Source organism: Rhinolophus sinicus, chromosome 1 (assembly GCF_057876585.1).
Source record: "Rhinolophus sinicus isolate RSI-liver-muscle chromosome 1, RSI-T2T, whole genome shotgun sequence".
In the NCBI taxonomy this organism is placed as follows: Eukaryota; Metazoa; Chordata; class Mammalia; order Chiroptera; family Rhinolophidae; genus Rhinolophus; species Rhinolophus sinicus.
In genome coordinates, this window is record NC_142501.1 from 191,219,985 (window position 1) to 191,235,584 (window position 15,600).

The 15,600-nt window shown below is 37.1% G+C and overlaps 1 pseudogene; it reads right to left on the reverse strand.

Moving 5' to 3' along the window:
• Positions 1-1,606: 1,606 nt before the first annotated feature.
• LOC109452723 (latexin pseudogene) lies at positions 1,607-2,274 on the reverse strand (annotated as a pseudogene).
• Between the last annotated feature and the right edge of the window lie 13,326 nt (positions 2,275-15,600).

The following is a 15,600-nucleotide window of genomic DNA, read 5'->3' on the forward strand; positions in this document are numbered from 1 at the left end:
CCATGTATATAGTAATATTTATAATGCCTTTGAGTGCGTTTTTGATATGTCATGATCTACAAAACATAACTTTTACTCAAAAACATTTATTCATTATGATCATTGTGAATAGATGGGAATTCTCTAATAGAATCTAGTAATAAATCAGTAATGTATTCTAAAAGACAAGATTGATCTATGTTGTGTCCAAATTTTTGTCTTAATTAAAATGTTAATTTAACAATTTATTAATTTGTTAACTAGCAAGTACTTTTTAGTAGTCAAGTAGATTTACAAAATTTTTATGTTAATTAGTTGAGCCAGAATTCAGATCCATTTAGGGCTTGGCTTGGTAGCTATCCCAGCAATTAAAGTATTTTTCTGGTATTTTCTGATTATAATACTGTTACTTGATTACCTTAGTTTGACTACATCTGCATAAGAGTCTTCTAATAATTAGTATCAAATTATTAAAGAATGTGCTAAAAAAATCATTCATCAGTTATTGTGAATATCAATCATAATGAACAAGATAATTAAAAATTTAAAGGAGAAAGGCCTATCATATTTTAGAATGGAAAATTATTTTATTATGGAATGATTTAAGATATAAAACCACATACAAAATATATATTTTGATCAATAACTAATTAGAACAATATACTATGAGTTTATGTGTAATAAATTATCTTTTTAGACTTAGAAATCCCTACATTGCAAAGATAAATTCAACAAATAGTTAAAGCTAAATTTCTTGAACCTTTATTTATAAGAAACTAGGGATTCAATAAAAGCAAATGAACAGTACAGATACAATCAATTAATGGTTTTAATGTTTGTAAAGAAGAGTTATAATCAATTGTTGAAATACTTTTCTAACAGATATTTTAGAATTGATCTTTAGACTGGATTACATCTTTAGATTTGGATTACATTTTCCTGCATCCTTTCACATACCTCTGCCTCTCTGCCTTTCCTTCCAATTAATTACCCAAATATGGCCAGTTCCATTTCCCAAACTTAGATATTATAATGCCCCCTATATATAACTGTTAAAAGGAGAATATTTGAAAAGATAATAGTTTAATCAGCAAGGTCAAGAACAAATGACAAATTATCAAGTATCAAAATATTTGTAAAGCTACAAAATCATCATATATATACATATATAATTACTATATACAACATGAAAATATAACCATTTTATTATAAAAAACAATAAAATAGAGAATAAGTGTAACAAAAGTAACTAAATAATAATTATCGCAACTTATACTTGATTATATTTAAATTTACTATGAGATACAGTGATATTTATATTTACTACATTTTAAGATATCAATCATTATGAACATTCTAGGAACAGTTCTGGGTTCTTTTATTCATTTTTCTGGAATTGAAGCCTTTTATTATGGGATATCAATAGCACTATTACTGTTATTAAGACATTTTTACATCATGCTGTTCTTTATTATGGAAGCTTATACAGTTCTGTACTGTAATCAAGACATTGATACAAAGTGACACTTCAGGATTTGTTTGGCCCCTTCAGCTAGATATCAGTGAAGACTGACATACACAGTATTAATAACCATACTGACACTTCATCCAGTGTTAGAGTCTTCATTTATCCCAGTTGTGCTTCCTTTGGCAGACTGCTATTACCTGTGTTTTACTTTGGTACCATATTGTGGATGCCAGAGGACTTGTATTTGCCAAGGAATAATCTCCCGAGACATAATGCTATGAAGTAGAATGGTGTAGTCTAACTCAATGAAGCCATCATTTCTTTGTGCTTGCTTGACAGTTTGAATTTTTACCATTTTACACCATGTGTTTTCAGTAGAATTCTGCCATATTATATAACCACAGGCAACCCAGGCTAAGTGTCAAACCAGCTTCATTTCTGGAGATAAACTTCCAAACTTGTCTGGAACATTTTGTGCTTCTAGTGGTTCCTTTATGGACTTGAGTCTGTGATAAAACATGTTATCTTCTCCGCCTGGGTTCTTTCCAATTTCTCCTGGAAATGTGAAGTTGCTTCAGGTGCAGGATCTTGTCCCATTGGATGATAAAGTACTTCAGCCATACATTTCACTCTCACTTGTTTGTGGATAATTTCTTCCACACAAAACTTGAGGCGATGCTTACATTCTCTTCTGGTAATATCCTCCATGCTGGCTTGTTTGTCTGCACCAGAAACACCTTGTAGGGGGTCCACTGCTGGCAGTTGATGCAGTTCTCTACAACTGAGGTGATTCTGGAAGCAGGGTAGTGGGTTGGAAGGATTTCCATTCTTGGAGAACAGAGCTGGGATGAACACCAGCTCAGTGGACGTGTACTAGTGCACCGCCATCCAGCCTGCTGCCAGATCGCCAAGCAGTGTTGGGTTCTTTTAAATGCATTAACTCATTTCTACTTTGCACCAACCTGTTCAATAAGCAGTATGTTTATCCCAAATACATACAGACACAAAAGGAGTTTAAAAATGTCACCCAATTTCATCTAAAAGTAAGTGATGTAGAATTCTAGTCTGTTGGAATTCAAATAAATGTATTAGTTCAATCAAACCATTATATCTTATTATTACTACTGAGATAAATCAACAGGATTAATTATGCTGATATTAAACAATGAAAACAAAATAAAAGAAACATATATATATGTGTGTGTGTGTATGTGTATATATATATATATATATATATATATATATATATATATATATATATATCACAGATGAAAATATATATAAAGAAATAAGAACATTCCATAGATCTAGATATTAGAGCACTGTTAACTTAACACTAAATAAGGGGAATTGATTTCCAAATAAAGGAAGACCAAATTAAAGTGCTATCATTAAAAAACAAAACAAAAACAGAAAAACAAAAAAAAGGAAAAAACAAAACAAAGCAAAAAAAACATAGATACGGGGCAATTTTCAGAAATGGTTAAAGTTAGAAAGATTGTTACGAGAATATCAGTTAAAACTGCTAAGTATACATGAGCATCATTATGTAAATTTTTAAATCTAACAAAAAATAAAATAAAGAGGGAGACTGCACTTTCAGGAGCCCAGGGTGCTCTTTCAAGCTCATGTGATGGTTGGCAGAACTCAGCTCTTTGCTCTGTTCTCTTCAGTTCTGAACTGAAGCCCTGTTCTCTTTTGGACTGTCATCCAGAGACTGCTCTTAAAACCCTTAATGGGTGGACGGGTGGCTCAGTTGGTTAGAGTGCACGCTCTGGGCAACAGGGCTGCTGGTCCGATTTGCAAATGGGCCAGCGAGCTGAGCCCTCCTCAACTAGAATGAAGTCAATGAGCTGCCACTCAGCTCCTGGGTGGGCCAGATGGCCCAGTTGGTTGGAGCACAGGCTCTCAACCACAAGGTTGTCAGTTAGACTCCTCAACTCCTGCAAAGGATGGTGGGCTGTGTCCCCTGCAACTAACAATGGCAACTGGACCTGGAGCTGAGCCACGCCCTCCACAACTAAGATTGAAAGGACAGCAATTTGACTTGGAGAAAGTCCCAGAAGTACACACTGTTCCCCAATAAAGTCATGTTCCCCTTCCCCAGGAAAACAAATAAACAAACAAACAAAAACCCTTAAGATGCTCCGGTGACACCTTACCAGGTGCTCCCTCTCCATTGACCCCTCACATTTCCCATCTCTGACTTCTCCAACCTTCTTTTCAAAAGCATACCTGATTGAGTCAGGTATACTCAGATAATCTTCTTTTTGATTAATTCAAAGTTGACTTAATCAAAATCTGATTAGAATCTGATCACATGACTGATAGCCCAATTTCTTTACACCAGGGGTTTGAAATCTTGGATGCCATCTTAGACATTGCTTTCCACAGTGGAAGCATCCTTGCTATTTTGTTTTTACCTCGATCACTGCCACATTTTTGCCATTATATACTACAAGTTTGAGGTACTATTAATTTCAACAACAACTGGGGATGGTGTAAAGAAATAATATAATCATGTTAAAATAATTATGTTTTGATCACATTAAATCATTAATTTCTTTGAAGTAGTGGTTTGTATAAATTATCTCAAAAAATATCATAAGATGAATGTGTTTACAGCAGAACTCTTACCTGTGTTTCCTTGAAGTGTCTGGTCTTAATTTAAAAATCACTATTTGAGTCATATATGATTAATAAGAATCAAGTTAATAACAAAGAATGTGCTTAACCTCTACAACACTAGATGTTGATGTTTATAATATATTCCTTTCTTAAGGACATTAAAGAGAGATTACACTGATATACTTTTATAAACTTGTGATATGGTAAAAGCAATAAATCTCTTTTTAAGGGTTTTCATTTTGTTTTAAAGTCAGATGAACAAAAATAAGGGATGTGATAAAAAAAATATGGTGAATGTTTAAATTGAAAAAAAATATTACAGTAAAAGACACTGTGGGGGCAGAGCCCCAAAAAGTAGTTTCCAGGCTCTCGGCCTCACGTGGACAGGTGCTGGCTCAGGTAGTAAATGGCCATCAACTGTGATTGTATGGCCATCAGCTGTGGCTAGTTGGCCGTCAGCTGTAACCAGTGAGCCATTGGCCACTAATATAACTGCTGTGGCTGTGCTAGAAGAGAGAGAAGAGAAGAGAGAGAAGAATGGGGGCTAGCAAGAAGATGGTGGCTGGGCTGGCAAGTGTGGATGGCGGTTTGCGGACAGTGTGAATCCAGCCTCCATTGAGAGTATAGTGCCGCCAGAGAGAATATAGTGGTATGACTTCCCTACCTATGGCTCCGTGGGTGTTCCTTTTTGGCCTCACCATATCCTGCGTTCTTATGTGGGGAGCGGGAGCTGAGACCCCACAGGCCGCCCTGCACGACAAATGGCGCAGTGAGCAGGGTCTCCCGCACGACAAATGGCGCAGCGAGCAGGGTCTCCCGCATGACACATTGCCATTAATCCCCCTCAAAATACTCCTTGCTTCAAGCACACTTATCCCATCATCTGTGCCACTTTCTGAAGCAGTTGTGGAAGCCATCTTTCATGAGTGTCTTTAGTTGTGCTGTCATGGCTGCCTCCATGTCCTCAATCAATTCAAAACATTTACCTTTCATGGTCATTTTGACTTTGGGGAAGAGCCAGAAGTCACACGGTGCCAGATCATGGTCACTGCTGCATCGCCATAAACTATTTTTAACATTTTGTGCATTTCTTTAACACATTTTTGCAGTTTGAAACAAAATTCCATGCATTGGTCATGATCCATGATTTACAGCACACTTTAAAACTCACCTTTTCTCGACCAAAGCTCACACCTGACTGACTGCACAGAACAAGTTGAAACTTGTCACACATTGTTAGTACTAAGGTTCCACATGCCTCTTCCCGTGTTGAAGATCCCTGCCTTTCCTTTAGATGCCCGTCCACTTCAGCCTTCACCGTAGTTTTTGAACACACCTGGTATCTTCAACGGTTAAGACAAATAGAGTTGGTTTATCTCATTACGTCCTTTTCTAGGTTCCTAGAGAATTTTATATGTCAGAGCAGATGGCATTTGGCAAGCAAATGCCTGAAACTTAGATGTGTTCACCAGAGGTTCTCTTAGAAATATTGCTGTGAGTGCAGAGGGAAAGTCACTTGTTTGCGACAGCTTTTCCACTGTAAGATCATGTTAGTCAGCAAATTGTACATGAAAGGCTACTAATGAGGTTAATAAGACTGTCTGCAAGCTCCCCAGTGAGTACTATGTCTAGGAGAATAAGAATAAGAAAAGCACAGTGTACCTAGACTTTTCAACAAGGCGCAAAGGAGAGTTTGTTACTTTGTTTTGCATTCTAAGCAATTATTTTAAAGTAATCCCATTTGTTTCTACTTCTGCTTTTCCTCTAAAACCATATACTTTTTGCCATTGCCTGTAGAATTATTTACGCTGTATAGTTCTGCAAAATCTGCATTGACTTAAACTGACATGTAATGAAAAGGAAACTACAAATAAAAATTTCCTGTTGCCTATGTCTGGGTTCAGTCAATATGTATTCTCACAACGCAAAATATGTTTATAAGAAAAAAAACAGATTTAAGGGTTATCCTCTTTGAAGAGTAATCATTCTGACATGCTTTACTAGTACAAAAATGTTATAAGATGAACTAAATAGTAATGGTAAATTTAATATATTTACAGTACTGAATTTACATGGAATTTTCCCAAGCATGATTTAAATGATCTCATATAATGTTCTAGATCCCTTCCAAATTCAGAGATACAAAAAAAAAAAAAAAAGGATATTGAAATATAGCTTATAACTTGAATAATCCAAGATATTTAGACATGGTTTTTGATTGCCAAACAAAAGTTCACTGAATAAAAAAACACAGCATTTCTTAGACAAAAAGGATACTCATTAATGAGTGATGTTGAAAAATACAAGTGAAATAGAAAATAGTTAATCTTAATACTTTAATCAGTTAATAAACTAATATTAATCAATAATTTGTCTAACCATAAGTGTGTATTTTCCTTTAAAAAAGAGTCTAGAAGGAATATAAGAAAGGTAAAAGGCTGATGTTTCAAGAATAGTACATAAATCTATAACTTTGTATTTATATTTACATATGTAATTAATTATATGTCAGTTTTGTACAGTATATGTAAGACAATTTTTTACTGACTTAGATGGCAATTCAAAGAAAAGGACATTTAAAAATCATATCCCTCTTTTACAAAAATTATCCATAATATCATGTGACATAAATATTCTTTTAAAAATATTTTCTAGCACCAGGCAGAATATAACTCTTAGTAAAGCTCATAGAATTTACTACTATTTTTTGAGAGAATGTTTTTGTTCCAATTCTCAACTAATCATATGCATTTGATATCATGAGGTTTCTACATGGCAGATCAAGAGAGACTTTTAAACAAATCTAGTCTTTATCACGTTCTGAACACATAACATCGACTTAGACTGTTACGGATTGAATATTTGCTGAATGTAAATTGCTTTCAAATGTAGGAAAGTACTATTTTTCCTAGTTAAACAACTTTCCCTTTTCAGACTTTGGCTAACTGATCTTCTGTTATCAAATATTTTTGCAGACAGAGTATAAAAGCATAATTTAAATTTTTACCAATACCTGGAGATTGTTAGATCCAAAGTTAAGGACATAAATATTGACTTATATGAAGTCCATTTAATTGGCAATGTAAGTTAATGTTAGAAAAATGTTTATTGTAAGTAGAAAATTCAATTTTCTGTCATTAATGCTGTCATTAAAAATGGATATCATTTATGTAGTGTTCATTCTTTGCCAGTCTCCAATCTAAGTAAACATAGATTAATTCATGTATTCTTCACAACAAATCTATGAGATAAATATGATAATAAGCACGTTTTACAAACGAAAGGATTGATACATGACATAATTCGGATAGTTAAAGGCAGGGATAAGTTTGCACTCAAACTCCACAGGCTGTTTAAATTAGTTTGTTTAGCCAGTTCTCAGTATTATCATAAGAATTGTTATTGTTGTTGTCATTATTATTACCATTATTATTATTATTATTTTTCCCTTAGGAGACCAAAAGAAGGCTCTAGAGCCTTAAAGAGGAAGGTTTTTGTTTTTTTTTAAATACATGTTTCCAGGTCACCAGATCAGAGATCAAGGGACAGTTTGCAGATCTGTGGCTTTACATGTAGCTATCAATCACAGCAGGATCCAGATTAGGCAGTGTCATTTATTGTGTTATGTACTTTAAAAAGTCCACCTGTGAAATATCTCTCTCTCTCTCTCTCTCTCTCTCTCTCTCTCTCTCTATGTATATATATATATATATATATATATATATATATATATATATATATATATATATTTTTTTTTTTTTTTTTTTTAATTTATTTTTTTTGAGGGGGGGATTGCATAGCTGTTTGTCTAATTGGTTGAGGAAAATGTAGGTCTTCAAATCCCTTAGAATGGTTACCAGATGCTTCATAAACTAGCTCCAGCCATATCTCACAGCTCACCTTCATATCTACACCGATCTGCAGATCTATAGCTACTTGATGCCTTCCAAATGTGAAACCATTCTCTTTGTTTTTCCTTCATTTGCATGAGATGGTACCTGTTCTTGGGAAGGGTCTTCCACCATTTCTGTGTCTTAGAGCTGTTCTATAACATATGAGATTATAGAGGTATCCATCTCTCTAACTTGGTGGTGACATGTATTGTATTGCATTACAATTAATTCAATTGATACTTACTGTATCATTTATCTATTCTGGGTACTGGAAGTAAAGATAAAAGAAATAATTCCATTCCTTAAAGGAGCTTAAACTCTAATAGGGTGAATAAAGGAGTAAGCAGACCATTTCAGGTTAAATGAGTACTCTAGTTAACTTGACATTTATAGGATTCATGTGGAAATGGATCCGTTAAGCTCTGAATGATTGATTAGTAATGCAGTAAGATCACACAACTAATTCCTTTTATTCAGATACTACTCTGGTGTCCTGATACCATTTTCTATGATGTGCATCCATCAATCTCCTAATTAAAATGACCTTTTTATTGTCTTTAATATAAGAAGCTAATGTACCAACTTAACTGCAGAATTAGGCTGACTTACCCAGCAGGCCGGTACTGGTCTAAGTACCGAGGTAAAATCAAGTCCTTTAGCTCAGTATGTGTCAAAACTAAGATGATATTTTATTCCTGAGATGCCCTTTCTTTGTGTTATTCCTCAATTTATTTAGAACCTAGACCGGAAAGAAATTTGGTATTTATTAGGGCTCCTAAAACATCCCAACACTGAATCAAGAGAAGTAAAAATTAGATGATTGTTTTTGTAGAGCGTCATCCTGATGAATTTATGAAGAAATATAATATGTGCATAGGCTTGAAGTGAAATAGGGCTGAAAACTTGGACTTTTGAGGGAGAATGCGGCATTTTCACCTTGGGACTATGTAGAGTCCGGGTCTTTTAGATTTTTGCAACTGAATTGAGGCATAGGAAATATTTTAAATGTTAAGATACCTAGTATGTTGATGTTGGCTTTATTTGTAGCTGAGTGGCTGTTTCTATAGAGCAGTGGTTCCCTACACTAGCAACATCTGTATCACTTGGATGGTCTCCATTTTGGCTGCACATTAGGTCACCTGGAGGCATCCCACACCACTTACATCAGAATTGTTGAGGATTGGATATTAAGCTCACCGGGTGATTCCAATGTGTAGACACAGATGGGAGTTAATACTATAGAGGAATGGGTTGGGCTTTAAGTAAAGATGTGGACCTCAGGCAACTTGTAGCCTCAGCAAAAGCAAAGATGCCTCTGTGGGGATCAGGGGTACGAAGCATAAATGAGGTGAGAAGGGAGTGTCAGTTATGATTTTGGGGGGTCTAAGTGCAATGAACTGAACATTTGTGTCCTCCCCACATATTGAAATCCTAATCCCCAGTGTAATGTTATTTGGAGGTGGGGCCTTGGGAGGTCATTAGGTCATGGGGTGCAGCCCTCATGAATAGGATTTGTGCTTTTATAAAAGGGATCCAGTGAGCTCTCTTGCTCTTTTTCCACTATGTAAGGATACATCAAGAAGTCAGCTGTCTGTAACCCTGAAGAGGACTCCCATCAAAACCCATGCTAACACCCTAATCTGGGACTTCCAGCCTCCAGAACTGTAAGAAAAACATTTTTGTTGTTTATAAGCCACCTACACTATTGTAGTTTGTTGTAATAGCCTGAATGCATTAAGACTTAGGAAACTGACTGTTTCATTGCTAGGACATATATTCCATGCAGGCAGCATGGCCAGAAGCAGTTTAGCTAGCACGGACTTCAAAATGCAGGCTACCATGATCCAATACTCAGGAATGGTATTTCATAATTAATAGGTGTGGTTTACATGGTGAATCAATTATAAAGTAAAGAGGTCCTCTCTCTAGATTTTGCTGCTTGATTTTAAACTACAAGTCAGTTTCATTCAGCATGTATTACTTCCTACCCATGAAGGGTTGCCAGTTTTAGCAAATAAATCTACAGTGCACTGCTCAAATTTGAATTGTAGGTAAAAATAAATACTATTTTAGTATATGTATATAAGTATATATCCCAAATATTTCATGGGACATACCTATGCTAAAAAAAGTATTTGTTATTTATCTGAATTTCAAATTCAACTGGGCCTCCTATATTTTATCTGACAACCCAATATTAGTGTGAGTCAATTTTTAAATTGATATTATTAGGCCTATGTTGGTAGAATTAGATCAGCTGTTTCAAATTCTCTTCTGCAGTAAGAGCCAAGGGGGGAAATTAAAAGACATTTTTAAAATATGTAGCTTGTTTGTGAACTCAAGTGTTGCAGATGCTCAAAATATTGCTTAGTGAACTCAAGCAGGCAGGCTTGTACGTACTGCTGTTCCTTAAGAAAACACTTTTGAGAAATGTGTGGAATTCAAAAATAGAAAAAAAAAGTCATTTGCCTAGCGCATGACTGAGATTTTAATTCAAGAATACACTGAAAGTGATTTTTCCAGCTGAAGTGAATGTGACACGGTAAACTATAATCTTCAAAATGAAAGAAAAAAAAAAAAACAAACCCGAAAAAACATGATACTCATACAAGTATAACATGAACATATGACTTACCTATTCTGGGTATTGGAAGTAAAGATAAAAAATAATTTCATTCCTTAAAGGAGCTTAAACTCTAATAGGGTGAATAAAGGAGTAAGTTAGCTCATTAATGAGAAAGCCATTGCAATGTTAAAACTTATTCAAAGGGAATATGACACAGATAAGAAAGACTGAAATAAATTTGCTAATAAATACAAAAGTAGTTAATATCATACATATGGCAATAGAATGTAATATTGGAGTCATCTTTTCTACAGGGCAAAAATCTATTTCTTTGAGAAAAAAATCATTCACATTTATATTTACATTACTGTTAACTTTCCAAATTTGAAAAATTTTCTGACAATGATAAATGAAAGTGAAAATTTTCATTTAGAAAATAAAAATGTTTAGAAGGCTTAGAATTTCACCAGAGGAGGACAGAAATACGCAATCAAATTAGCAGAGCCATACTCTTTCTGAAGGTTCTAGGAAGATATCTTTCTTACATCCTTCTAAGTTTTGGTGGCTACTTGGAATCCTTGGCTTTCCTTGGCTTGTAGCTGTGTCACTCCAATTTCTCCTTCAGTCTTCACATGACTGTCTGTCTTCCATATGTCTCTGTGTGTGGAAATCTTCCTCTCCTTACAAGGACACCAGTCATTGGATTCAGGGCCCACTCTAATCCAGCATGTCCTTATCTGAACTTGATCACTTCTGCAAACACTGTTTCCAAATAAGGTCCCAGTCACAGATTCTGGGTGGACAGGAAGTTTGGGAGCACATTATTCAATCCTGTACAGGGCGTCATGTGATCTGGTAATTTTTGAGTTTCAAAAAGCTTACTCTGGCTATTTTCTAATTTGATATAGGCCTGGAAAATCAGATTACCAAATACATGTAATTAAGATGTAATCAAGAGTGAATAAGTTCTATGTGAAAGGCAAAGGTTTTCCTCAATAATCAAAGCATTTACATTACAGATTAAATCTTTACCTTTTGTATTGTAGGTTGCTTTGTGAATATTGCATACGTTCAAATTTTACCTACTTTCTGGTTGGGTGAATTTGCTCATGTCTTTATCAAATAGACAAGCTGTTACTGTTGATATGCAATCAATGTGTTCATTAGTCTAGTACTCATTTATTCAAAATGCTTATTTACCAGGTATTACTGTAAGCTCTGGGAATACAACAGTGAATAACAATAACAACAAAAATACGAAAATGAGGTTCTCGCTCATATAAATCTTAAATTCTAAAGGAAAAGTTGGAAAGTTAGACATTAAGCAATTTGATATAAAATATAGATAAAGTAATGGTAGGTAGTGACAGTGCTATGAAGGAAAATAAAGGAGGGCAGGAAAATAATTATAGGACCTTTCATTTTAGATCAGGTGATCAGGGAAGATGCCTCTGAGGAAGTGACATTTACCGGAGACATGAATGATGTGGGAGTTAAAAACCATAATGACCTCACATTTCCCTTAGGATAAAATCAAAACTTCATATTGTTGGAAACGCCCTTTAATATAGTTAAGAGACTTTTAAAAGCATTTCTTACTAGGATCAACATGTTGTCCATCAGTAAATCCCAGAATCTAACTTACATTTATTGAGTTAAGGAAGTTTAACTTGAAAACATAGACATGTACACATAATATTCAATTAAATATTTTTATAGTGTAAAATTTCTCATAAATTTCCAATAGTTTATAATCATAACAACTTCTAAGCCTAATATTTAAAACCTGCCTACATGCAAACATATAATTCCGTTTGGTCTCTTTACAATAATTTTGTTTGTTCTCTTTACATATGTAATTTATAAACTTAAATGTTTAGTTATTCTCAATAAAATTCTTTTAAGCTATTGAATTAGAATTGATATTTTGAAATTTATACCTTTTTATTTCATAACACAATTATAAACCATGATTTGTATTTTAAGTTTTACAGATCCCAGAATTCTAAAACTTCAACATTCAATGATAAATGATACAGATAATAATGATTAAAATACCATATATAGAGGAACTATGAAAATCCATCAATACATTCCAAAAGGAAACTGAATCTCTATAATAGCAATTAGGTTGAAATAACTTAATATGTTCTCCCAGACAAGGTCTTGAAATGTTTGTGAAGAATAAAGTTAATTCTATTCACCTTTTACACATACATGGTTCCAATTTTTGAGATAATATTTATCAAGGATAGAATTATTCTTGTTATTTCAACATGTACTCTGCTGACAAAGCAAGCACAAGGCAGGAAATATCAAACAGCTTCAATAATACCTTAAATTACAAAAGTACATGACTGTAATGGGGCCAACTACCAGTTGACGGACACTTTTAACAACCACTTTAATATTAATCCAAGATTTTTAAATCAGTAGGGAAATCTGAACCTGTGCCAAAGAAAATGTAATTAATATGATGCCTACAGGGGAGTACATTTGCATAGTCACAATTGCAGTGAGTGTGGGGACAGAGCCAGGAGTGTAGTTTCCAGGCTCTCACCCTCATGTGGAAAGGTGCTTACTCAGGTAGTAAATGGCCATCAATTGTGATTGGATGGCCATCAGCTGTGGCTAGTTGGCCATCAGCTGTAACCAGTGAGCCACTGGCCACTAATATAACTGCTGTGGCTACACTAGCAGCAAATGGGGGCTAGCAAGACGATGGTGGCTGAGCCAGCAAGCGGCGGAGTGAGGGTTGTGGGTCGTGTGGCTTCTGTTTCCTGTTTCTCCAACCCAGCCGCCAGTGAGACTATAGTGGTATGACTCCCCTATCTATTGCTCCGTGGGTGTTCCTTTTTGGCCTCACCATGTCCTGCGTTCTTATGTGGGGAACAGGACCAGAGACCCTGCAGGCCACCCCGCATGACACATGGCACAGCGAGCAGGGTACGGTGCCAGCCAAAGCTCTCCCAAGGGCGGTGGAGCAGCTTGTGCATATGAACACTCAGTCACAGGAAGACCAGGAGGAGCAGCTGCCGGAGAGCTAGACGCTTATGGAGGGGTGGGAAGACATGGACGGTTCCCCAACCAGCATAGGAAAAGCCCTACAGCTGCCGGAGAGCTGGACGCCTATGGAGGGGTGGGGAGATGTGGGTAGCTCTCCAACCAGCATAGGCCAGAGAAAGCGAAGGTCTTTGTGGCCTTATGGGCTGGGAAGATCTTGCTGAGGCAGCCCGGATGCAGGACTTGTAGTCCCAGGAGGAAACGCTTGCTGAGTCCTCCATGGGAGATGAGGGTGAGGTCAAGGTCATCCCTCACCCCCAGGACAGCCCTGGCAAAATGACTATGAACTATGGGGAATTGCCTTCTATCCCTAATCTAATGGACCACTTGACTGTTTGCTTGGGAACATACCTCCATGTAGTGGAACTGGTGGATGTTAGCTTTTGTGTCTTGATTGGCCGCCATCGAGAATATGTAAACACCTTGACTGTGAGCCACTGTTGTTCCAGCACAGTACCCTGAGAGGCCCAGAGAGAGTGGCAGTGCCTTGAGAGCCCTGGCTGAGTCCAGGAAGTCTGGTTGTGCCCAGAGAGAGTGGCAGTGCCCTGAGAGGCCCTGGCTGTGCCCGGGGAGACTGGTGGTACCCTAAGAAGCCCAGGAAGTCTGGCTGTGCCCAGAAGGACTGATGGTGCCCTGAGAAATTCTGGCTGTGTCCAGGGAGACTGGTGGTACCCTAAGAAGCCCAGGAAGTCTGGCTGTGCCCAGAAGGACTGGTGGTGCCCTGAGAAACCTTGGCTGTGTCCAAGATATTGCATTCACCTCCAGGCTCCTCGCACAAGGCCCCTCGCGGAAGATGCTTGTCGTGTAGATTGTGAGGTGAGACCCTGGAGGGGTGGAGTGTGGGGACAGAGCCAGGAGTGCAGTTTCCAGGCTCTTTCCCTCACGTGGAAAGGTACTCACTCAGGTAGTAAATGGCCACCAATTGTAATTGGATGGCCATCAGCTGTGGCTAGTTGGCTGTCAGCTATAACCAGTGAGTCATTGGCCACTAATATAACTGCTGTGGCTACACTAGCAGCAAATAGGGGCTAGCAAGAAGATGGGGGCTCAGCTAGCAAGCGCAGATTGCAGTTAGGATGGCAGATTGCAGATTGCAGCTAGTGAGGGGAGTCGGTCAGTTGGCAGAAAAACGGACAGCAGGTCGCACGTCATGTGAATCCAGCCTCCAGTGAGACTATACCTATGGCTCCATAGGTGTTCCTTTTTGGCCTCAACATATCCTATGTTTTTATGTGGGGAGCGGGACTAGAGACCCCAGAAGAGGCCCCACAGGCTGCCCCGCACGACAGTGAGTTATTAGAAAGATTGATACAGTATGTGTGTCATGGTTGGTAAATAGTAGTACTTTCAATAAATGGTAAAATTATTTAATATGCATTCTAATATGCAGTATGTGATTTATCTAGCACACAAAGCCTGTTGTGCAATTTTCGTTTGGAAATTGGAGCACAGATTTTGGTGTGTATGTTAACTAGTTCAAATGTGAAGAGTTGACTCTAGGTTGAAAACTTCTGGATCCAGGGAGTCTGTTCCACAAAGCTGAGGGGGGCTTACTGTATCCCACCCCCACCTCCGCCCCTGCCCCCCATACCCCGCCCCCAAAACACCACAAAGTAATGTCTAGCCTTGTCTGGGTTCAGGCCCTGAATCTAGAGGAACTATGGATGTTGAAAATTTGCAGTGTGCAGACTATTCATTCCTTGGATAAGTTTGCAATTCTTTGTTTTGTTTGAAAACTATCCCTTCATGGTGGTTGGCATGAGCAAATGAGGGCCATTTTGGCTCCTTGTGATAAGGTCTGTAGGGAAGGAAAGTGTTCATTTAATTTGTTCTCAAGGTACACACCTCAGCATATCTTGATGGTATGATATTGTGACTCTGTTTCGCTCCTCTCCCTGCGAGACCAGGAAGCCTGCCAGCAGCTCCCCATCTTCCCTTCTCGGGCTTGCCCCTTCATGTGCCCTGGGAGAGTTAGCTTCCACGAGAGCCCTCCAATGTTGATT